Here is a 26,208-nt window from a genome sequence, read left to right as displayed (position 1 = left end):
GCAGCCATGTTTTTGTAAGTGTAGATAACTGCTTGAGGCCACGTTCACACTATGCATTTCATCATAAAACAATAGCTGTTGTTGGAGGTTCCAATATGGCAATATTGTATCAATATTGTATGCAATATTGTATCTACACCTATTGTACTGTTTGTTGTATCTAGCGCTTTGAGTCGAATACCTCCCAGCTCCACGTCAAACACCGGCCATGTCAAACAATGGTCGATGTTCATGCCATGTGTGAACATAGCCTTAAACAGTATAAACGCAAGGCCCTATTCCATGGAACGATAATCGTCCCGTGGAATAGAGTGCAACGATCAGCCGACATCGTTCATGTCGGCTGATCGTTGCAGTCGCTTGTTTTTCAACATGTTGAAAAACAAGCGACTTATATAGCAGCGATCTGCTGCCGTCGCTCCATTGAATAGGAGCGTCGGCAGCAGACGCTGCTATATCCTATGGGCTGCCCGGATGATCAGCGATCCTCCGGGCAGCCCCCCCGCAGCTCCCCGCCGCCCCCTCCCGCACTCTCCCGCTCGCTGCAGCCGCGTCGAATAGCGGCGGCAGCGAGGGGGGAACGAGGAGCAAACGAGCGCTGAGAGCGCTCGTTTGCTCCTCTAAAGACCCGTGTAATAGGCACATTAGACATGGCACTCTAAGAATGCACCAACTCATCACAGTGGCTCATACCATCCAATAAATCATCTTCCGTCAGCGTTGTCTAGCCTCCATGTGCATTCCAGTCCCAAAGTGTCCCCTGTTGGCACCATAGCAGATACAGCAGAAATTGTTCCAATGCAGATTTGTACTTCTGCATGCAAATAAATAAATCAATGCAATTTCCATGCAGATTCTATGCTTGGAACTAGGGATGGTCCGAACCGAGTTCGGTACGTGTCCGTACGAACCCGAACCCTCGGTAATGATTTCCGCTGTCTGCCCGCTCCACGGAGCGGGCGGATCCAGCGGGAGGACCGCCTGGAAAACTGGGATACAGCCATAGCCATAGGCTGTATCCCAGTTTTCCAGGCGTTACTCCCGCTGTATCCGCCTGCTCCACGGACGAACCCGAATACGAACCCGCATCTCGGCAGGTTCGGACCATCCCTACTTGGAACCTAGCATTGCAGATTTGCCGACAATCTTTCTCCAACAAATGAGAGAAAGTCATCCACCTGACCCTATAACTGGTGCACAGTGGTGGCTATTCTATGCAGTCAGCCACTTCAATAACAAGAACTGCCGGACATATAAAGAGCTGCGACCACGTAGATGTGAAAAATGACACCTTGATTAATTTGTGCATGAAAGCCTAGTATGAGAACAGCCCTCGCCGCCATCTATCAATCCCTGCAGAGTGAAATGATATATTGTATCTACACCTATTGTACTGTTTGTTGTATCTAGCGCTCTGAGTCGAATACCTGCCAGCTTCACCGAGAAACACCAACAGGTGATTTGTATACAAAGGCAGTGAGGCGTGTGCAAACAATGCAATGAATCATAAAGCGGAATCAGTGGAGATCAGTAAATTGTCAGCCACTACAAACACAAGGGATTAGGTTTCCATTGAAGACAATGTGACAACTTTTATGGGCTACAAGTGAGGTATTTACCCCCCAGCAGTGTTAAGTGAATGGGAGGGGTGGTTATTAATTTCCATTTCAGTGGAGCATCTACACTATGTCATATGTCATTTACTGAGATTTGTGTCTGTCTACCACTGCTATCAAATATGTATATATAAGCACCATACGATGTGCAGTAGCTAGAGGCATTGTTAGGCAAATGTGCTATTCTTTCCGCAGGTTAATTCTCCGATTAGTCTTTGCATAGTCAAAAGCAGTGACGTATCATGAAACCAATGAAAAATATGTAACTAAAATATTTAAAATATTTCAATTATTCCAACTAGTACTGACGTCCCCTACTGTTACCCCTGACGACCCCTGAATGTCCTTATATACTTAGCAAACATCTCATTCTAAAGCCGTGAGCAAAAATGTTCAGGGGCTCCAGCTTGTGCTTTTTCCAAATAGCTATCGTAAAGCTGGAGGCAAATAATCTACAGGAAACCAGACATGGACCACCATCCCTTTAGCACCTAACTTCTATGGGTACTCCTCACTGTGGAAGAGTGGCAGATCACCACTCCATAACAACTCTTTCAAATAGCCAAGATTGTAAAAACAGTGAAATTTTTTGCTTATATTTTGCAGCAGAATAATAACAGAGGTTCTTATGTATACCATGTATAGTTCTGATGCGGGCGCATCCGTGCGTGCCCCACAGCACACAGAACTCCCCTCAGCACACAATGGAGTGAGCGGCCGGAGTCCACTGTGTGCACTGACAGGGTTTTCTGCGGTCGCTATTCACTGAATAGCGGACACAGAAAACTGACATGTCAGTTTTCTACGGCGCCGCTATTGATCCCGGACGGAGTGTATAATATGTGTATAAGCTCCAGCAGGGATTCCCTCAGCCTGCAGCGCTATGTAAGTAACCTAATGTTATAACGACAGAGAGACTTTAGGCTAGCACAGGAAGACTTTAACCAAGGGACAGTTCTCTACTAACTCGCCAGACACTAACAGCAAACAGGGGATATGTCCTTTAAGTCGTTCCCCATGACATGATTTTAACATGACATAAACAGAATCTGTAATAATATACCCTGCTATTACTCATTCTGTGCACTTCATCCATTTTAAATACTCTATACAATCCCTTACATCTTGATGAATTATAGTGATGAGTTCAACAAGAGAATAACTCTTTGGTAAATGGGACAGATTTCTTCTGCATCTTACAATTGTGGTTGGAAAACAAATGTAGGTCAATAGGGACTTGAGTTCCAACCTATTACATACACAATAGTAGTCTTTGACAGGAGGATTATTAATGATGTTGTGTGAGGTTACACAAATAGCATTTGATCCAATATTTTATTCATGATAATTGCAGAACGTATACTCATACTTTGTGTATGGCTGCTGGTGTAGCTCAGCTTTTCAGGTATTCTTAGAGAACAAAATCTTTATCTAGTTATTAAAGGGAACTTGTCACCATGAAAATGCAACCTAAGCTATCAACATCATATTATAGAGCAGGAAGAACTGAGCAGATTGATGTAAACAGTGGTACCTTGGTTTAAGAGCATTTTGGTTTAAGAGCTCACAGTTTTTCTAAATTGTGACTTGGTTTAAGAGCATTGCTTTGGTTTAAGAGCTCCCTGTACTGGGTGCGAGGGGGAGTGGGGGAGGGGAATGACCTGCATAGCGGGGTCTACAGCCCTGTACTCTGACTCAGGAAGTCTCCCTTACCTTCCAAATCATAGCAGATCCCTCTTAGGCTGGGGCTTGCATCAGGGGACAGGACTGTGGAGGTAATCTCTTCATAGCTGTAACCCCTCTCTCCCCGGACAGAGAGCGCTGCATGTATGTGCCCACATATGCCCTAGTCATTCCTTCATGCTCCCTGAAGTCTCTGTCCGCTCTTGTGTTTCCCACCCTCTCTATTACTGTACAGTAATTATAATATCACATATTCTGCTGTTTCTGAATGTTCGTTTCATTAGTTTTACATGTTATTCAGAATAATAAATATTTATTTTTGGGGTGTGGAACCAATTGTCTGCATTTCTATGATTTCTAATGGGAAAATTTGCTTTGGATTACAAGCCCAGTCCCGGAACGAATTATGCTCGTAATCCAAAGCACCACTGTAAATCTTTATGGGAAAAGATTCTGTATAATTTCTAAATTATTGATTGAAATCTCTGATGTTTCTGATAAGAAGTCCAGTCTATTAATTGACACCGCCCACTGGACTCCTTACCACAGAATGATTTTAATCAACAAATTACACATTAAACAGAATCTTTCCCCCAAAAAATATATCTCAATCTGCTCAGTTCTTCCTATTATATACCATGATGTTGATAATGTTTGATTCACAAATACACTGCCTATACTGCTCTATAAAGGCCTTCATGCTGCTGGTGCTTTTGAGGATTTACTGTACAAACCAAGTGGAGCAGGAACTCTCACATTAAAATGGGGCAAATGATAGTTTTCCCCCACTAGCACAGGGACAACTCAAAAAAAGAGATATGGTACCTGCAGAGAACAAAAATGCAACATACAAGTTATGACCAGAAATAGGACGACTCCTCATGTACACAGGCTTATCCAGAAAAGTTTGTTTAATGCTTAATGCAAATGAGCAAACTTTTTAGAATTCATATAGGGAGCACAATCAATTTCACCTGGATTTGTCCCTACGTTTGCTGCGTTAGATGCATAAGTGTTGATGCATAGCATGACTACTTACTTCCTTTGGTGAAGACAGTAAGCAGCCATACACTGAGAACCTACACATATTTCAGTGAGAATGGCCAACCATTTAATGTACACTTTAAAATAAAGAAGTATTGAAATGAACTATAAAAGTCAATAAAATATCACTTGTTGGAGAGCAACTCTTTTTTTATCTTACATCTTTTTATCTTAGCTTTTATCTTATTAAAAAAAAAAACAATATAAAGAAGAGAAATAACAACAACAACAACAACAACAACAAAACGACACCGACATTCATTATAACTTTTATCTCGGAGAGTGAAAACTATAAAATAGTTTAAAATAAAAATGATACCAAAATTGTATTATCGTGTGTTCATCCTAATCTGAATAGATTAAAAAAAAGTCTGGAAGCTTCACACGTCTGTATGTGGACTTTACAGTCTGATGGATTGATAGAGGCATCTCCTGCAGCCTCTATTAGTCGATCACAGATAATGCTGGTTATAGCTTTCTTGTAAGAAGGGGTTAAATAGGTGATTTCCTAGTGACAGATTCCTTTTAAGTAACAAACAAGGTTGTATCTTTAAGATGTTAAAGGAATATTCCTATATTATAAGATTACCGCATAGGGATGATTTAAGGGTCTTGCATGTTTAATAAGGCTCTTACTTGACTTAGATACTGGGCAGACAGGGCAGCATGAAAGATTGCTGAATTGTTCTTTCATCAATCATCAGGCTACACATCCGCTATCACAGAATGATGTGAAGCCAATGAACATTTTTTTAACCTGTTAAAACCAAGGGATCAGAAAAGCAATAAGCGTTCAGTCAGTAATCCCCCTATGCAATGAGGCTCTTAAGGCTAGGTTGACACTGGGTTTTTGCAAATGCATTTAACGTATACTGTATGTCAAATGGAAAAAAAACAGATGCAATTGTGCGTCATCCATTTAGATCCATTTTTCCATCAACTTCCATTATAAAAAACAAACAAAAAAGCAACAGATTGAAACGGATGCGTTTTTTTAACGGACACAAAAGTAGTGTCTAGCTGAAGACACTAAGGCAATGAATGAATGTGAGTCAAGTGGCCGGGACTAGATAAAATGTGTTCCCATAGTACTTTCCTCACAGATATAGTGCCCCTTTATATTACACAGTAATAATGCCTACAAAGTAATTGTACCCTCTTTGTGCCGCCTTACTCTGACTGTAAATTAATATGTCACATATTAGCCCCTTACAGAGTTAAAGAACCTACTAAGTTCCCTCCTTAGTAAGCTGTTAAGGAACCTCCTTACACACAAAATGGCTCCAGAAGAAAAATAAAATGAGTACCCACCAAACCCAATTCCCATGATGAACAGGGCAGCATTGTAATTATGTCATTGCATTGTGCTGATGTGTGAAGTTTCTATATAGATGGATTGTAGGTCATCAAAACAATTTCCACCCAGTTTTCACTTTCTTTTGCACACCATTCACCATGATGAGGTCATCACCAGCAGGAATTTTTGAGTGAAGACCGACAAGCACCAGGATAAGACATGAAAACATAGTGTGTAGACAAGAGGGGGTTAAAGGGAATCTGTCACTAAGGTTATGCTGCCTTAATGAGTGCAGCATAAACTAGTGATAGAAATGCTCAACAGATGGGTGTATTACATCCATCATTCTGTTCAGCCGTTCTCCTAATATGCAGGAGAATAGGATTCTTGCCACACCCCGCCCTCCAGCTGCTGATTGACAGTTGACTGCCTATACATAGCATAGACAGATAACTGCCAATCAGCAGCTGGTGGGCGGAATATTAAGGACTACTGGGCTCATGCACATAATGGAGAGGACTGCTTATTGTCTATGTTATTCAGGAGAATCTGCAATGTCACAGCCTCAGGACCTGGAAGTAACTGAACAGGGGAATGGAGCGGCAAGATAGCGGCAGTGGCTCTGGAGCCAGGGAGTGTGATTATTTAGAAAAGAAAAAAAAACATCCCTGGACATATGTTAAAAAATGGCCCTTGGCCAGAGTATTCCATTAAAGCAAAAAAGCATAATAAGTAGACTGCATAGAAAGCTAATTCATTTAACAAAAACTCACCCCTCGTCTTCTTTACCATGGTGCAATATCTACTTTAGTTTCTCCTTTTAAGTCACATAGTTTACTTTAATGCCTTTATTGTCATTAGCTACAAGTTTCTCACTGCAATAATTAGGGGAAAAGTAGCAAGGTTTACAAAGATCAATGGCCTTCGAATTGCAAGGCATAACCCCTGAGTGACCTGGAACTGAGTCTTTTGTAGTCTGGTACTGATGCATAGAAGACCAGTTGGAAAACGCAAACTCATTTACAAAATGTTGTATCCTGGATGTCTCTAGCTACCAACCCAATGTTACAGATAACACTTTGGTGAGATCAGAATAAAATAATAAGACATACTGCCAAGCAAGTTTAGATGACTTTTGATGAAAGTGTAAGACCTTAAAAGAGAAGTCCAGTGAAAATTTTTGTTAGCCCCTAGCTGCACCAGTCAGTTATAATACGTCATTGTAGGAGGTTAGTTTCAGCACGAGGACGTACTATAACTGACCTGCTTCAGATGCTCACTGTTTACACAAACAGCGACCGGGAGCCACAACTAAACTGTCAGGGGGTCCTGCATCGGCAATTGCCGGCATTGGTGGTTCGGTAAGGGTAATTGGTATGGTAAAAAATACTTAGGATTACATTGGAATCTCTGCAAAGGAAATGCTAATTTAAACTTTTCACTCTTACTTTGCAGTTATTCCTGTGAAATGCCCAAAGGGTTAAAAACTGTATGAATGTCAATTTGAATACTTGAAAGGGTGAAGATTTCAAAATGGGGTAAATTATGGGGGGTTTTAGCATACAGGCCTCTAAAATATACTCCCAAACTTAACTGGTTCCTAAAGAATTTCTGAGTTTGACATTTTCATGAAAAATCTGAAAATTTCTACTAAACATTTAAGGCCTGTAACATTCTAAAAAAGTAAATGCATGTTCACCAAATGCTGTTCATATAAAGTAGACATGTTCTAGATATGAATTAATAAATAATTTATTTATTTAGTATTACTATTTTCCTTATTGGCAGAGACTTTCAAATGTAGAGAAATGCTATTTTTTTTTTATTTTTCACAACATTTTGAAGTTTTTCACGAAAAAATTCTAAAGCTATAAACCCAAATTTACCACTAACATAAAGTAGAATATGTCACGAAAAAAACAATCTTGGAATCACAAGGATTGGTAAAAGCATTCCAAAGTTATTGATGCTTAAAGTGATAAGAAAAATTTGCCTGTATCACAAACGACAAAACTGTCTGTGTCCTCTAAGGCTTAAAGTATTTTAATCCCCCCCAAAGTTATACAAATCACGCATTTACACTTATTACGGGAAATGCTTATAAAGCACCTTTTTTCCCTGCACTTACTACTGCATCAAGGCTTCACTTCCTGGATAACATGGTGATGTCACTTACTGGATAACATGGTGATGTCACCTCCTGGATAACATGGTGATGTCACTACCTGGATAACATGGTGATGTCACTTACTGGATAACATGGTGATGTCACTTCCTGGATAACATGGTGATGTCACTTCCTGGATAACATTGTGATGTCACGACCCGACTCCCAGAGCTGTGCGGGCTGTGGCTGCTGGAGAGGATGATGGCAGGGGGTTGCTCAGTGTCCCTCCAGTGCCCTGTGTCCCTCAATGTCCTTCTGCCATCATCCTCTCCAGCAGCCACAGCCCGCACAGCTCTGGGAGTCAGGGCGTGACATCACTATTTTATCCAGGAAGTGACATCACCATGTTATCCAGGAAGTGAAGCCTTGATGCAGTAGTAAGTGCAGGGCAAAAAGGCGCTTTATAAGCATTTCCCGTAATAAGTGTATATGGGTGATTTGTTTAACTTTTTGGGGGCAATACAATACTTTAATAAAAATTTTCGCCTGACTTATCCTTTAAAGGGGAACTATCAGCAGGTTAGACAAATTTAACCTGCTGATAGCCCCCTATAGGCCCAGTACGCTGAGGAGGAAGGTATGTGTCTTACCTTCCTCCTCGAAACCGGTCCTGTGCTGTTAGCCGGCATAATCTTTGGCCAGGAGTACTGTTAGGAGCACTGCCCTGCCCCCACAGCATCATCTGGCCTGTCTGCTGCAAAAATTTTGCTAACTAACAGTGCGGGACTGGAACAGAGGAGATAGGTAAAATTTGTCTAACATGCTGACACAGTTCCCCTTAAGAAGATCTACCTCAATTACTAAAGACAGACATATGTGTCATGAAGGGACATAAATAGAGGTTAAAGGGTTAGAACCTGTCCCTCAGCCAAAGAGAGATGCAGAGGTTGAAGACACAGCTATAATTTGTCCAGACCAGGAGAGGTGTTCTATTGGGATTTGCTTCTACTATAGACAGTTCCTGTCATGGACAAAGGTGGCAGCAGAGAGCATCATGTCAGACAGGAAAGAACACACCACTTCCTGCAGGGCATACAGCAGTTGATAAGTACTGAAATACATTTTTAAATAGAAGTAATTTACAGATTTGTATAGCCTTCTGAGACCAATTGAGAACAATTTGTTTCATCTGGTATACCGCTTTAAAAGGGGTTGTCTGGCTGCATAAAGCATTTTGGTTTAGATTGATTTGGTCTCCTAGTATGGACATTAATTAGCTGAATGAATATTTCCTGTGAGTAAAAATATAAAGCAGGAAATGCTGCTCAGTTAGGACCATTGGCGTCTCTCTGCACTCATCCAATCAGTGCGCTGCGGCGAGGCCAGGAGCCCCGAAGTAAGTGCAGGAGCAGGGACCCGGTAAAGTATGTACCCGGGCCTCAGGGGTTGAGGGCACTGACTTTGACACACTCGCAGCGGGATAACAATCCCGCTGCGAGTATTTCATCCCATTGAACGTACTCTAAGGGTGTATGGAATGGGCTCTGCTGTCAACAGATGATAGCTGCTCTCAAGAACCAACCTGGAACAATACCAGTGCTGGCTTTTTAACTGTTTCTTTGCCTCCATCCAAACGGATAGTGGATGTTAAACCCCTTGCCTCTGCAGCCTATTTTGGTCTTAAAGGAGAAGTCCTTTGAACTTGAAAAAAGAGTGGAAGGCAGGGGCATGCAGCAAAATAATAAACAATTCTTACACATCCCCATGCTCGTAGTGCCACTCCCAGGTCCCATTGACAGCCACCGTCCACCTCCAGCTTTTCCAGCTGATCAAGTATAGATAGAATGAGAGAAAATAAAGTTCATACAGCAATCTTAGTGGGCTGTAAAAGCAAAGTTAAGCAAAATGTTTAACCCCTTAACGACATAGGGCGTATATTTGCGCCCTATTGCCGGTAAGGGAGTTCAGAGCGGGGCCGCGCGGCGACCCCACTCTGAACCGCGGCAGTCCTGGGTGCCGCTTGTAGCCCGGGACCGCAGGTATTAGCGTCCGATCGCCGGTCCGATCGCCGTGCCCGCTAATACAGTAATCAGATGCAGCTGTCAAACATGACAGCTGCATCCGATTACCGGATTCAGCCGTTCCCTGGTGTCTAGTGGCGGAGATCGCTCCCCCGGGACGTTATCCCTGAGGAGCGATCTCCTTGTCTGAAGCTGGCCGGGGACCGCTCTAAGATGGCGCCGTCCCCGGCTCGGCACTCGTTTGTTTCCGGCTGCAGCAGCCGAAAGCAAACAAGTGCCGATCTCATTGATCTTTGCTGTATATCTATACAGCAAAGATCTCAATGAGAGATCAAAGTGTATATACTAGAAGTCCGCCAGGGGGAATAATCCTAACCACAGGGGGAATAACCCTAACCCCAGGGGGGCTTCTAGTATATGTGTAAAAAAAAAAAATAAAGTGTTGTTGTCAATAAAAAGCCCCCTCCCCTAATAAAAGTCTGAATCACCCCCCTTTTCCCAGGTTATAAATAAAAGTAAATAAATAAATAAACAAACAAACATGTTTTCTATCGCCGCATGCGTAATCGCCCGAACTATTAATTAATCACATTCCTGATCTCGCATGGTAAACTGCGTCAGCGCAAAAAAATCCCAAAGTGCAAAATTGCACATTTTTGGTCGCATCAAATCCAGAAAAATTGTAATAAAAAGCGATCAAAAAGTCGTATATGCGCAATCAAGGTACCGATAGAAAGTACAGATCATGGCGCAAAAAATGACACCTCACACAGCCCAATAGACCAAAAGATAAAAGCGCTATAAGCCTGGGAATGGAGCGATTTTAAGTGACATATATTTGTTGACAATGGTTTGAATTTTTTACAGGCCATCAGATACAATATAAGTTATACATGTTACATATCGTAATCGTAACGACTTGAGGAACATATATAACAAGTCAGTTTTACCCCAGGGCGAATGGCGTAAAAACACATTTCCCCCAAATAAACAAAATGTGTGGTTTTTTTTTCAATTTCACCACACATTTATTTTTTTTCTGGTTTCGCAGTGTACTTTATGCAAAAATTCAGTCTGTCATTGCAAAGTACAATTAGTGACGCAAAAAATAAGGGCTCATGTGGGTCTCTAGGTGGAAAAATGCAAGTGCTATGGCCTTTTAAGCACAAGGAGGAAAAAACGAAAACGCAAAAATCTAAATTGGCTCTGTCTTTAAGGGGTTAATGAAGACCTATGGATAAAATGTTTTGGTTTTTTTTTGCATCAAACTAAGTGCAAAGCTAGAATTAAAAAAAAAAAACTTTTTAAAAGGGGTCCATAGCCTAAGCCTGTCCAAACTTTTACCTTTTTAGGGTAACAAAAAATAAATGAAACTAAAGAAAACAAAATGATGCACATTGGTGGACATTCACTTTAAGAAAGAGTACAAAGTAATTACAATTATAATACCTGCATTATACAATAGAATAATTATTTAAAAAAAAAAACAATTAGAATTTAAATACTCCTTCCCAAAATGTCCCAAATATTTTAGAAGGCATTCTCAAGTATAAAGTATACTCACCAATGCTTTCAAATAAAAAATGTGTTGTGCGTCCCTATAATGATGGTTATATATAGCAGTCATGTTGAGTAGACAGGCCACCCACCTAGTGTCTGAGTAAAAAGCCTCATATAAAAGCAACACCTTGAAATGAAGAATACCTTGTAATGAAAAAGTAGGTGCTGGAATGACAAGAAACTCATCCTAATTGATGATTCTGACTCTGCTGGTTTCTTGACTTAATAAGATGAATAGCACTTGAGACTTGGGGACTGCATAGAAGAGAGGAGCACTGCCAAGGAAAATGGTAATAGATACCTCGGTATCACACACATCTGGCTCGCATCAATTCCTTGTAACCCTGCGTGTTGCACGCTGCACTTTGATGTACCTTGTCTTGTTATGTAATTTAGTGTAAATTAATTTTAACCTGTTGGTAATAGTGTACTTTCTCCTGTATAGTGGCTGGTCATCATTACCAGCTGAGATTTATTTTGGATGGGAATGTTTGAGGTTGACAAAGTACAATTTACAGTGTATTTATTAATGTGGTTAGCTCAATGGTTTGTGGGGAAAAAAACCCTGATCAGCATGAAGTATTGTGAAAGAAAACTGTTTGAGTCATTCATTTGAGGTTTAAATACATTTTATAATATGTGCGGTCCTCCTATGCAGGCAGTGCGGAATGGTGGTGGGTGGGGGATGCTTGGTGCCCCCGACAAAGTATAAGTGCCACCTTTGTGATAAAAAAAAAATAATAGTTACCCCATACAGTAATCATTCTCCCCTTTGTGCCCCACAAGGTACTACTGTCTCCATTCTGACACCAGAAGGAAATAATTTGTCCCCCCCACAATGGAATGGTACCCCCTCTCTGTCTCTACGATGTAAAAGTGTCCCTTTATGCCCTGACAATGCTCCCTCCATGCCCATACAATATAATAGCGACCCTGTGAATATGTAAAGCAATAGAAAATGTATCGGGAATCTCAGCAGATTTCACTGTAATGTGAAATCCACTGCGATCCAATACGTGTAAACTTACCCTTAAAGGGGTAGTTCACCCAAAAAATTTTTCTTTCAAATCAACTGCTGCCATGAAGTGCCAGAGATTTGTAATTTACTTCTATTAAAAAAATCTCAAGCCTTCCAGTACTTATCAGCTGCTATGTGCCCAACAGGAAGTTGTATTATTTCCAGTTGTCTGGAGAGCAGTACAGGTTTTCTATGTGGATTTGCTCCTGCTTTGGACATTTCCTGACATGGACAGAGGAGGCAACAGAGAGCACTGGGTCAGACAGGAAAGAAAACACCACTTCCTGCTGGACACATAGCAGCTGATAAGTACTGGAAGACTTAAGATTTTTTAATAGAAGTGAATTACAAATCTCTGGCACTTTATGGCACCAGTTGATTTGAAAGAAAATTTTTTTGGGTGGACTACCCCTTTAAAGGGGTTGTTTGGTCCCTTAAAATTTCCTAAAAACAACTTAAAATGGGACTTAGGAAGCATTGGAATGGGAGTGGTTGAGGAGTGTAAAGATTGTACAGTATTCTGACCTTTAAAAATGAATAAAATAGAAACTAAGGGGAAGATTTATCAAACATGGTGTAAAGTGAAACTGGCCCTGTTGCCCCTAGCAACCAATCAGATTCCACCTTTCATTCCTCACAGACTCTTTGGAAAACGAAAGGTGGAATCTGATTGGTTGCTAGGAGCAACTGAGCCAGTTTACACTTTACACCATGTTTGATAAATCTCCCCCTAAGGCTCTTGACAAACCCTTTAAATATAGATTGGCAAATCACGACACTCTTCAATGCACCAAGGGTAAAATACAGGCAGGGCAGGAAAGCCTATAAGCACTTCACACTATCTCCCCCAGGTAAGTATGATTAAGGAACGATTAAGCTACAAATTTCCCCCTCACAGAAGTCCACAGTGTTCTGTAAACAAGTATGGAAAGTCTTTCCCTTTAGCTCATTATTGTGTTTTGTTGGTACGAGCCCATTGTAAGTAGGAAGCGGTGCTATCGCACATAAGGCCAGGTGTTTGACAGTACTAAAGTCAATTAAGTAAAAGCAGCAGCTCACCTTATTGTGGAATTTATTTTGCTGGCGTTCTGCCCGTTTTATAAGCTACGAAATAAAAAAGAATAAGGTTGGAATTTTTAAGTCGTTACAAGTTTTAGGAATGTTTGTAGCGGGTTTGAGGCACTCTCTTTCCTGGATATAACAGATAGGATTTTTGAAGCAGCCTGAAATATTTTTAACACCTGGGATAGTTGGCATCAGATCTGGTCAGATGTTACATAAATAAAATTGAGTTTGAGGACTCAAGGACATTAGAGAAAATGAGAAGGAGAATAGTATATCCACCTCCGAAAACATTTCCACTCCGCTTCTTTCAACACCCTCTATTTGATCTTAACCTCAAAACATGTTATTAAAAATGGTGAACTTTTTTTTCCAGGGTTGATTTTCGGGAATGCATTCAGCTTCAGAACTGAAAGTTAGCCTACTATGTCTGACCTAACATTACATGATTTACGTCTTCAGAAATGTATTGCTTTATGTTTATTCAGGATATAAAATGAGTTGTACACTAAGGTACACTAACTTTTCCCAACTATTTGGTCTACACTAAATCAGCCATAACAATAACACCAATGGCAGGCTAAGAGAATAAAAAAGAATATTACTTGGTAAAGTTAATGTGTTGAAAGCAAAATAAATGGGCAAGTGGGAGGATCTAAGTGACTTGGATAAATGCCAAATTGTGACAACTAGACCAATGGGCCAGAAAATATCCAAAGTAAAGGGTCATATGGGGTGTTCCTAGTTTCTAGTGGCTAGTGCTTACCAAGGGTGGTCTAATAAGGGCAACTGGTGAACAGGATGGGTGTCCATAGCTCATTGATGCATGTAGCCTGCTAGCCCTCTGGTCTCATCTAGCCATTTGGTCTGATAGAGCTATTGTAAAACAAACTTTTGAAAAAAAATTATGCTGGGTTCAATAGAAAGGTGCATTTCAGTATGATAGCAAAATTGTAGACTAGTTAAAACACCCATGCTGACCCGTCCACCTATGAAAGTTTTCTTTTACATATGGGCTACAGTTACCTAAGTAAGAGATGTCACCGAGATGCACTATAAGAAGAAGACCATATAAGCTGTGTGATGCTAAGGGCAACATTCTGCTTGGAATTTTGGAATCCATGGGGATATTGTATTATTCTTGCAGACCAAGTACACACCATCAGTGCAATGGTATTTCTTAATGGCAGTGGTCTTTTTCAGTAGGATAAAGCTGCAGCTGCTCTGCAGCTTGTTTAGGAATGGTTTGAGGAACACAACAGAGAGTTTAAGGAGCCAAAGGAAACCTGTCACCCCCCGTGCCAAGGTGAGGCCGCCTGACCCCCCCCGCTAGAGCCAGGATACTTACCCCATCTCCTGGATTCAGTCCCAGGATGGAGATATCCTTGTCGGAAGCCCAGTGCGCACGCTGTATAGATGAGTCTGATGCCCATAGAGAATGAATGGAGCCTTCATTTTCTATGAGCGTTGGACTCATCTATGCAGCGTGCGCGCCGGGCTTCTGACAAGGATATCTCCGTCCTGGGACCGGCTCCAGGAGCGGGACTTGGCGAGATGGGGTAAGTAACCAGGCCCTAGCGGGGGTCGAGCGGCGTTCACCCCATCACGGGGGGGGGGGGGGGGGGTGACAGTTTCCTAGGTTGGCCCAGTCCGAGTGAGTATCTGTTGGACTTTCTGGAAAAACAAGGTTACAGATAACATGGGACACCTTTACAGATCATCAAAATTCCTAACTGAATTTCCAAAAGAACAAAATCCACTGAATTTACTGCAACATATTAATGATAAAAGCAGAACCTATGTGTACAGTTATGCTTTATTAAGTCCAAAATACTCTTTATATAATATACAACTATGTATTCATTGCAAGGAAAGAAAAAACTTAATAAAAATAATAAATAAAACAAAGGGTTGAAGGACAAAGGTTTTCAAGGACATGTAAGCAACCCTTCTCCTAACATTGGTGATAAGTCCAAATGGTGTCCCAGAAATTAACTACAACAACCCTGACCTGTTTCCAAGCCGTTTGTCAGAAGGGACAAACACAACCAGACAGTGGGCCCTGAACTGAACCCGCCCACTGTCACCTGCCTACTTGCCTCAGTCGACCCTAGACGTCGCGGACAACCACGGAGACGTTCCCTACACTGCGTACGTGACACACTAAACAGTACAGACAGACAAACACAATAAGGAGTAACGGAACAAGCCAGGTCAAACCACACGGACAACGCAGTACAAAGTCAGGAACCCAATGATAGTCAAAAAGTCAGGCAGAGGTCAGAACACGAGTAAATCAGGCAGAAGGAATCAGGACGGGGTGCGCAGGAATAGGACGGGGGGAGCTGGGATCAGATGAACTAATAGCCAGCGATTACCTACTGGCACTGCTAGAACTTTATACTGGACCAGGAGCCCGGACCAAAGGCTAATTGGCCCGGCCTCCTGAGTCCAGTCCAACTGCAGCTGGTGCACTGCAGGCTGAGTGGCCGGGCGACCTGTCACTCAGCCTGAGTGCAAGACACAGCAGCTGCGTGCCGGCCGGCCGGCTGACAGTCACGTGAGACCACGGCGTCCCCGGTTGCTAGGGACGCCGTCGGGTCTCCGTGACGTCACTCGGCTCCGGCGGGCGGAGCGACGGCGCGCTCCCGAGCCGACCGCCGGAGCCGAGCTAGGCTGAGACGCCGCTGGAGCCAGGTAAGGTAAGTTCCTGACATTACCCCCCCTCTTAAGAGGGGCCTCAGGACCCTTATCCACTGGACCGGGCTTAGACGGGTTTTGAGTATGGTATCGTTGGAGTAGCTGAGGAGCATGCACGTCCCTAAGTGCCACCCATGTACGCTCCTCTGGTCCGAAGCCCTTCCAGTGGACCAAGTACTGTAACGATCCCTGTACCCAACGGGAATCCAGAATTCTCTCTACCTCATATTCCAACTCACCCTGAATGACAAGTGGGGCAGGAGGAAGTGATGGGAACAGCGGTGGCACATATTTTTTTAACAGAGCTTTGTGAAACACAGAATGAATTCTTAAAGATGTAGGCAGTTTAAGTCTGAAAGTAACAGGATTAATGATTTCCAGAATGGTATATGGCCCGATGTATTTGGGTGCTAGTTTCCCGGACTGCACCCTTAGTTTAAGATTCTTGGTAGAGAGCCAGACTTTATCACCCACTACATATTGGTGGCCAGATATGCGTCTTTTGTTAGCATACTTTCGGTAAGATTCTTGGGCTTTAACCAAGCTCTGATGAGCTTGGGCCCAAACTGTGCACAGTGTCGAAAAAATAGCCTCAGCAGAGGGGTTTACAGACTCAGCGGAGTGAACGGATGAGTATCTGGGGTTAAAAGCATAATTACAAAAAAATGGCGACATTTTGATAGAACGTTGCTCATGGTTATTGATAGCAAATTCGGCGAGGGAAATGAAATCACGCCATTTGTCTTGAGTATCTGACACAAAACACCTTAGAAATTGTTCCAGTGACTGGTTGACCCTCTCAGTCTGTCCATTGGTCTGGGGATGAAAGGCAGAAGAGAAGGATAACGAGGTACCCAATTTACCACAAAATTCTCTCCAAAACCTAGCAACAAACTGGACCCCTCTGTCGGAAACAATGTTCTCCGGTACCCCATGCAAGCGCAGAACATGATTGACAAACAGCGTGGCTAGTAAGCGAGCACTTGGGAGTTTACGTAGTGGGATGAGGTGGCACATTTTAGAGAAACGGTCCACCACCACCCAAATGACCGTCTTACCCCTAGACACTGGTAAATCTGTAATGAAATCCATGGATAAATGCGTCCAGGGTCTCGTAGGAACCGGCAGGGGATGTAATAGACCCTCCGGTGGTCTACGGGGAACCTTAGACCTAGCACAGATTTCACGGGCTTCAACAAATGATTTAACATCACGAGCCCAGGTTGGCCACCAAAGGTGACGCGAGAGTAAGTACTTGGTACCTGCCACCCCCGGATGCCCTGCCAACACAGAACTATGGATTTCCTCCAACACTCGGAGACGAAGATTCGGCGGCACAAAGAGGAGAGATTCAGATGTGTTATGGGGGCTAGGTCTTGTGACTGCGCGATTAGTGTCACCAGGTCTGGTTGCAGGACAGACACCACCACCCTGGGCCGTAAAATCGTATCGACCTGATTTTCGGAACTGTCTTCGGAATCAAAACTGCGGGAGAGGGCGTCAGCCTTGATGTTGCGAGAATGTTGCGTTGAATCTAGCAAAGAATAAGGCCCACCGGGCCTGACGTGGAGAAAGACGCTTAGCAGTATCGAGATATACTAAGTTTTTGTGGTCAGTTAATACAGTAACCTTATGCTTGGCACCTTCTAAGAAGTGCCTCCACTCATCAAATGCCATCTTAATGGCTAGTAACTCCCGATTACCAATATCATAGTTGCGTTCAGCTTGCGAGAATTTCCTCGAGAAGCACGCAACTGGCCGGAGGTTGGTAAGGGTGTTTGATCCCTGTGACAAAACTGCTCCCACCCCTACCTCGGATGCGTCCACTTCAACAATGAATGGGCACTCGAAATCTGGCTGAATCAACACTGGAGCCTCTGAGAAACAGTGCCGAAGTGTGTCAAAGGCCTTGATAGCCTCTGTGGACCAATGTGCCAGATCCGCCCCCTTTTTGGTCAAATCTGTAAGAGGTTTGGCTATGATAGAGAAACCCTTGATGAATTTTCTATAATAATTAGCAAAGCCTAAAAACCTTTGTAAGGCCTTCAGGTTGCAAGGTCGCTCCCAATTCTCAATGGCTGCTACTTTGATGGGATCCATACTAAACGAATCAGGGGTAATATTATAACCCAGAAACGAGACCTTTTGAATACCGAACTGGCACTTTGACAACTTGGCACAAAGATTATTATGTCTCAGAAGCTCCATTACCATACGAACATGCTGCAAATGAGTCGACCAGTCTGAGGAAAAAACCAGAATATCATCAAGATATACAACAAGGAAACGACCAAGGTGTTCCCGAAAAATTTCGTTAACAAAGTGTTGGAAGACCGCTGGGGCATTACACAACCCAAAGGGCATGACGAGATACTCGAAGTGACCCTCTGGGGTGTTAAATGCGGTCTTCCATTCATCACCTTCCCTGATGCGAATTAAATTACATGCCCCCCTCAGGTCGATTTTCGAAAACCATTTAGCACCCACAATCTGATTGAACAAATCGGGGATTAGAGGCAACGGATGTTGATTTTTAACAGTGATTTTATTTAGTTCCCGATAGTCAATACAGGGCCAGAGACCCCCATCTTTTTTACCCACAAAAAAGAACCCTGCCCCCATGGGGGAAGAGGAGGGACGGATATGACCGTTACGTAGACTATCTTTAATGTATTCCCGCATAGCTTCCCTCTCAGGGCATGACAAGTTAAAAATGCGACCTCGCGGGTATTTGACACCAGGAACTAAATCTATGGCGCAGTCATACGGTCTGTGGGGTGGCAACACCTCTACTGCTTTCTCATCAAAGACATCAGCATAGTCTGACAAAAATTCCGGAATTTCTCCTTCCTGAGGAGAGCATCCTGAGAGGGACACAGAAATACAATGAGAATCACATCCAGGCCTCCACCGGACCAGTTCCCTGCTTAACCAATTAAAAACTGGATTATGTGTCTCCAACCATGATAACCCCAGAATTACATCCGATGACAAATTATGCATAAGAAGAAAATCGAGACTTTCAACATGGACCGACCCCACCTTAACTTCCAGGCACGGGGTCACATATCGTACGTCCCCCTGGGCAAAGGGAGCAGAGTCTGCTCCAGTGACATTAACAGGACGCTGGAGCAGCAGGGGACATACCTCTAAACCAGAAAAGAACACAGGATTAATAAAATTTGCGGAGGATCCAGAATCAATCTGGGCGTACCCATTGATACTTTTACCTCCCACAGACAGAGAAATAGGTAACAGTAGCTTATTTTTGGAGGGTACCTGTGAGCCTGAGAGACCCCCTCGATAATCTCTCAGGCGCTGGAGTTTTCCGGCGGTGACCTCAGCCTAGAAGGACATTGTCGGATCTGGTGTCCAGTCTTCCCGCAGTAGAAACACAGATTATTCTGTATGCGATGGGCTCTTCGAGTTTTAGCCTCAGTAGTATCTACCTGCATGGGTTCTTCAGGTGCGGACAAGACAGGAAGGGAAGGCTTGGGGTTAGGAAACAGTGATACAGGGTTTTTAGGTAGGTCGGGGGTACCTCTCTCTCTCTGTCGGTCCCTAAGTCGCCGGTCCACTCTAATAGCTAAAGTCATGCTCTCTTCTAAAGAGTCAGGAGGGGGGTATGCCACCAACATATCTTTCAGTCGGTCACTAAGGCCTGACCGAAACTGAAACCGGAGGGCCAAGTCATTCCACGTGGAGAGACCACTCCATTGCCTGAACTCTGAGCAGTACTCCTCCACTGGACGTCGACCCTGTCTCAACCCCGTCAACTGACGCTCAGCATTGGCTGCACTGTCTGGGTCATCATAAAGTAACCCCAAGGCCGAAAAAAATTGGTCAGAAGTCTGCAGGTCAGGGGAGTCAGGGGGCAGGGAGAATGCCCACTCTTGCGGTGCCCCTTGGAGGAGGGATACGATGATCCCGACCTTCTGAGACTCGTCTCCTGAAGAGCGGGGGCGCAATCTAAAAAATAATTTGCACCCCTCCCTGAATGCACGGAACCTGCTCCTGTCCCCCGAGAACTTATCTGGGAGCTGAACGGGTGGCTCAAGAGGTGCTGGGGAAGTCACCGTGAGTTGTCGGGGTGTCGTCTCTTGGTCTTGGACCCTTACAGCAAGCTCCTGAACCATAGTGTTGAGCCGCTGCATTTGGTCCACGATATTAGACATGGCCGTCCGATTGTCCATGAGGGAACGGCGGTAAAATTAGGGCTGGCTATTCTGTCAGAAGGGACAAACACAACGGCGACCGCCGAGCCGACCGCCGGAGCCGAGCTAGGCTGAGACGCCGCTGGAGCCAGGTAAGGTAAGTTCCTGACACCGTTGGAGCTAGATTATCACGCTAAACCATTGGTGTATAGGTGTAAACTAAAGGAGAAATTTCTTTTTGTATAAGGTAGGGGGTCACAAGGTTACAGGTAGGTCCTGGAAACTTTTTGAAGCCACAATGATGTACTAAACAAACTTTTAAAATAAACTGGTGAAATAATCATTTAGAAAATTGCCCACTGCTACACGTCACTTCAAGATTCAATAATTGCAGAAACATTAAGGTGCCACCTATCCAGGACATGAAGGTGTATTCTCACAGGTAAACTTGTAGGACTCGTCAAGTTAAATATTTTTGCAACTTAACAAACTTGCCTCCGTCTCTTGATATGACATGCCTGCCCTTTCCCTCACACACAATATTTTAATCTAGTTGTCTAGATTACCGACCACCACTCTGCTCTAAAAGCAGTGGTCTGGTTAATATCTTTATCTATCTATCTATCTATCTATCTATCTATCTATCTATCTATCTATCTATCTATCTATCTATCTATCTATATTACACTGTATCTACACTATGGGGGAGATTTATTAAGACCATTGAACCCATACTCCAGTGTTATATAAAGCCCCTCCCCCATTCACCCCACCAGATTTACTAAGAGGTGCACAACCCTTAGCAAATTCGGCGGGACCTGCACCTGTCTCACAGTGGTTGTAGAACTGTACACCTGCTCCGAAGCAGGTTAAGATTTCTGCCATTATTTACGCCTCAGAAAAGGTGCTGATTTTTGCACAAACTGGGTGGTTTGCGTAAATATATGCTCCTTTTGCTTGGCCTACTGCAGAGGCCCAATTGATAAATCCCCCCACCCATGTCTCTATACAATTACGTTATAGCTATATGTACCACTGCTTTTAGAGCAGAGCAGAAGGAGGCAAGTTTGCTAAGTTAATATATTTGCAAAAATGTTTACCTTGACAAGTCCTACAAGTATAACTATGTTAGTTGAGAGGGGAATACCCCTTTTAGGCCCCGTTCCCACTGAGGAAAGGTAGCGGAATTATGGGAGGCGCGCGCTCCTGCTCTGTACACGCTGAAGAATGAACATGTTCATTCTTCAGCGCGGACAGGGCAGGAGCGCGCGCCTCCCATAGACTCCCATTATGAGCGGGAGGCTAACGGCATTCCGCGACGGACAATTCCGTCATGGAATTCCGCTACCTTTCCTCAGTGGGAACGGGGCCTAAAGAAGTATACAGTAGGGGGCGTGTCCTGCTGCCGAGGAAGATGCCCGCCTAAACCGGGAGCTACGCTCACAGACCGCCTGCCTCACTGGCTTTTCACAGCTGGACCGAACCCACCACCCGCTATCTGGCTCCCTTATCACCTGAAGACATCAGGGAAGCGCTCGCTCCTCATCCCGGGACTTTCCACCGCACGGAAACGCTCTGTTGCGGAGTGCGGCCCTCACTCACGGCGCAGCCGGCGCCATCTTGGCTCACGTGTCGGAGGCAGCGGACACCTGGATCCTGCTCCCTGCTGCTTCCAGGGCCCCCATCTGAGCACCGGAGGTCTTTTGGTCTCGGCACCCGGGGACCGCCTAGGGGAGAGAGCTGACCGTCCTAGTGCCGTCCTCTTACCCTCTCCCTGCAACCATAGCATATCAGGGAGAAGTGCCTGGCTGACGGGTTCTGCGCCTGCAGGGAAGGCTTCCTGGACCCCCTTTACCCTGTCCTCCATGAAGCTCAGTAGGATCCTTGCAAGAGGGGACTGGCTTTTATACCTGGTGGTAGTCACGATTTTGGAGGTCTGGAGCCCACAGACCCCCAAACTACAACCCCCCTCGGAGCTGGGGAACCTGTTGCACCCGCTCTTACCCCTAACCCCCCTCAAAAACTCACACAGAGGACTCTGCACCAATTCTTCCTCCCTCTACAGGTGCCACACCATTTGCAACATCAGGGCCCTGTTCTTGAGTCCACTCCTGGTGGAGGCATCCCACTACTCTCGTCTCTTCACCCTGCTGATAACGTCCCCATACCTGCCAGAGAGCAACAGGATACTCAATCCACCGAGATGCCCTACAAAAGTACCCGCTCTGCTTCCACCACAAAAAAGGGCCAACCTGGGCCTTCCCAGAGAATGGCGGGCTGGAGGGCCTCACAGGAGGAGGACTTTAGTGCTACCCCGTCTCTCCTGGCACAACGTAAAGACTGGCGTTCCTCAACGGAGTCTCTAACGGAAGAAGCACCTGAGCGTTCTCATACTGCTACTGACCCTCCAAAATGACGCAGGCTTCTACAGTTGTTACCCTTTAAGGCAGACTTCCAATCCTTAGTCTCCGAAGTGAAAAAAACTTGCCGGGCAGAAATTGCACATCTGCGCAAAGATCTTAAACATGTTTCAGAACGGGTAGATTCCCTAGAACATGCTCACACGGACACTAGGAAATTTGTATCCTCGCTCCAGAAACATGCTGTTTTAACCACCAGGCATCTTCAGGAGACCACCAGACATCTAGAGGATCTTGACAATAGGGGCAGAAGGCACAATATCAGAATACGGGGTCTCCCGGAGGATACGTCTGAAGATCTTAAAGCAGTCCTGCAGACGCTCTTTAATTCTATTCTAGACCGACCGGTGGATTCTCCTCTGCAACTGGACGGGGCACATCGGGCTCTGAGGCCCAGAGGCACATCCACCCAGCCCCGTGATGTTATCTGTTGTGTCACGGACTATGCAACAAAAGAACTCATCATGTCTAAAGCCAAACAAATGACTGTTCTTGAATACCAAAATGTGCCTGTCCAGCTTTTTGCTGATTTATCCTGGCTGACCTTGCAAAAACGCCGACACCTGAAACCGCTTCTGATGATCTTGAAAGATCACAACATTACATACAGATGGGGTTTCCCGTTTGCCCTTATTGCTCGTAGGGGAGGATATACTGCTACGTTGACAACATATGCTGATTTGGATGACTTCTGCACTACTGTTGAGATTCCTCGTCCAGACATTTCGGATTGGGAACTGCCTTTACCTCCACGTATCCCCTCATCAGACTTGCTGCGAGTGGATGCTCAAAAGCGGAAGCACCCTTCCCCCAGGGGCTCCCATGAGTCGCCCCCCCCCCCCCCCCCCCCCCCTGATAACACGGAGCTCCTGTGATGTGTCATTGTGTTTTGGAGAATTATTGAATGTTATTGGATATTTAACTCTTGCGGAATGTTCTTATGTTCAATTGTCATTTCTTACTCCCCTCTAACACAGGATGGTACATTGCTTATATTGCTGCTGTTCTATCACCAGTGTAAACCTCCATTACTAACCCCCTTTTCCCTGCAAGAGGTTCGGTCCCTTTAAAAAACGTGCCTGGCACTGACAAGGTGTCATGATAACTGTTAGCTCCACAGCGGTTGAGCTTATCTCATGTTGTTTATTCTTTCTAGTTTCGGTTAGCGGCCCTACTTGCCGGTAGTGTTGGATCTACCCCCCCCCTCCTTTGTTGGGGTTTTCCTTCTTTGGGCATCCCAGTCCTCCTGTCCTTCCCATGCGGTGGGTGGACGAAGCCCTGGGATCCTCATTAGTTTAGAACTATTTGGGATTACAGTATTTTTTCTACCCCGTCCCAGGATTATCCGGGGGCCTTTTTGGGGCGCGCTAGGTAACCCCTGGTATTGACTATTTGAATAGTATTTTCTTTATATTGATTATTTGGTTTTTCCTTAGTTGTTCATTACTGTATTACTTTAACGTGTATTTTTATTGTATTCCGTTCTTATAGCTCTCTTCTTTGTTTGTGTCAGTCCGCGTGTTCCCCCCCCCCCCATCCTTTGTGTGTGCCCCTTTTCCCTCCCATTGGACCCGCCTGTCATCTGGACTGGTAAGTAGCTTAGAGTTTCCTCATTGGGCTACTCTTATTACTGGGCTGCCTCACGATGGTTCGGCTCTTTTCACTTAATGTTCATGGCCTCAACTCAAATGCTAAGCGCAGACTTGCATTGACGGAATTTACTAATGCGGGAGCTGAGGTGGTCTTCCTTCAGGAGACGCACTTTGACACCAATGGCAATTTTAATTTTGCTAAACAGAAATACCCTGTAGCATATTCGGCCCCCTGTGATCATAAGCGAGCAGGGGTGGCAATACTTCTTTCACGTACATGCCCCATTCAGATCCACACCTCTACATTAGACATCGGGGGTAGATATATCATACTCCAAGGTACCTATAGGGGGCTTCCAATTGTACTATGTAACGCCTACGCCCCTAACTCTCACCAAATACTATTTCTGAACAAGCTTCTTTCACAACTATCTAGACTGCCCCCTTCTACGTTGATTCCAGGGGGAGACTTCAATGCAGTTATGTCTGAACATGTAGATCGCTTTTCCCCAACTACTGTCCAACCCCCTGCTTCCTAGATCTCACTGGCCAGAGACTTCCGTAAATTAGTCCGCAAATACGCTCTATACGACCTCTGGAGAATTAACCATCCCTCCGACAGGTCATACTCCTTTTATTCTTTGCCGCATGGGACGTTTACCCGTATAGATTATTTTTTTGGAAACATCCCAGCAGTACGAATAATGAAGAATGCGCATATGGGACTTATTACGTGGTCAGATCACGCCCCACTCACACTGGACATCAAAGATTCGGCATTGTACACTAGGAAATGCCATTGGAGACTCAATGAGACTCTACTAAAAACTCCCCATTTGAGAGATAGTCTAGGCTCCTCCCTGACTGAATACTTCACTGTAAACACAGGTTCGGTGGGGTCTTCGGTGATGCTGTGGGAAGCCCATAAGGCGGTAATGAGAGGCTGCTGTATATCCTTGAGTGCTAAGCTGAAAAAGGATAGAAACCACATGATTGATAAGCTCTCTGCCCAGTTACGCTCCTTAGAGGCTAAGCTAGTTATTTCGCCCTCAGTGGCACTTCTGAGAAAGGTTCTGAGTATCAGAGCCAAAGTCAAAAACCTAGCTTTGGATAAAGTGGAAAAACTCCTACTTTATACTAAACAAAGGTACTATGAAAGAGGTAATAAAGCTCATACCCTACTGGCTAAGCAACTGAGGGATCGAACTGACCAGCAGACACCTCACACTATCCGGAACAAAAATGGCACTATACTCCATGATCCTTCTGGCATAGTGGAAGAGTTTAGAGACTATTTTGCTCGATTATACAACCTTCCGGATGCACTCCCGAAGACCCCAGGGGACCGAACGCGCCTTTTCGACGATTTCCTAGCTACTTGTAATCTCCCTAGGTTGTCAGCAGACGCACGGGATGCTTTAAACGCAGAGATCACAGCAGAAGAATTAGGGGAAGTACTGAAGGATCTACCCAATGGCAAGTCACCTGGCCCTGACGGGCTAACATATTTATACTACAAAACGTTCACCCATATTCTTACACCTCATATGCTTAGAGTATTTAATGCCTTCCTCCAGGGGGAACCCATCCCACACACACTATACCATACATTACCCTAATCCCTAAGACGGGAAAAGATCCCTTGGATTGTGGGAGCTATCGCCCCATTGCACTTCTCAATGCAGACCTTAAATTGTTCACTAAGGTCCTTGCTAATCGACTATCGGTGTGGCTCCCACAACTCATTGACAAGGACCAAGTGGGGTTTGTTCAGTGCCGCCAGGGGGGCGATAACACGAGACGCGTAATTGATCTTGTGGATGCGGTAAACAGGGAGAAAGGCTCAGCACTACTTTTAAGTCTAGATGCGGAGAAGGCCTTTGATCGCCTGGGATGGCCGTTCATGCTAAGAGTCCTAGAAACATTTGGTCTGG

The sequence above is a fragment of the Dendropsophus ebraccatus genome, chromosome 8 (genome assembly GCF_027789765.1).
Source record: "Dendropsophus ebraccatus isolate aDenEbr1 chromosome 8, aDenEbr1.pat, whole genome shotgun sequence".
Taxonomy (NCBI): Eukaryota; Metazoa; Chordata; class Amphibia; order Anura; family Hylidae; genus Dendropsophus; species Dendropsophus ebraccatus.
Note: the sequence above shows the minus strand (reverse complement) of the source record.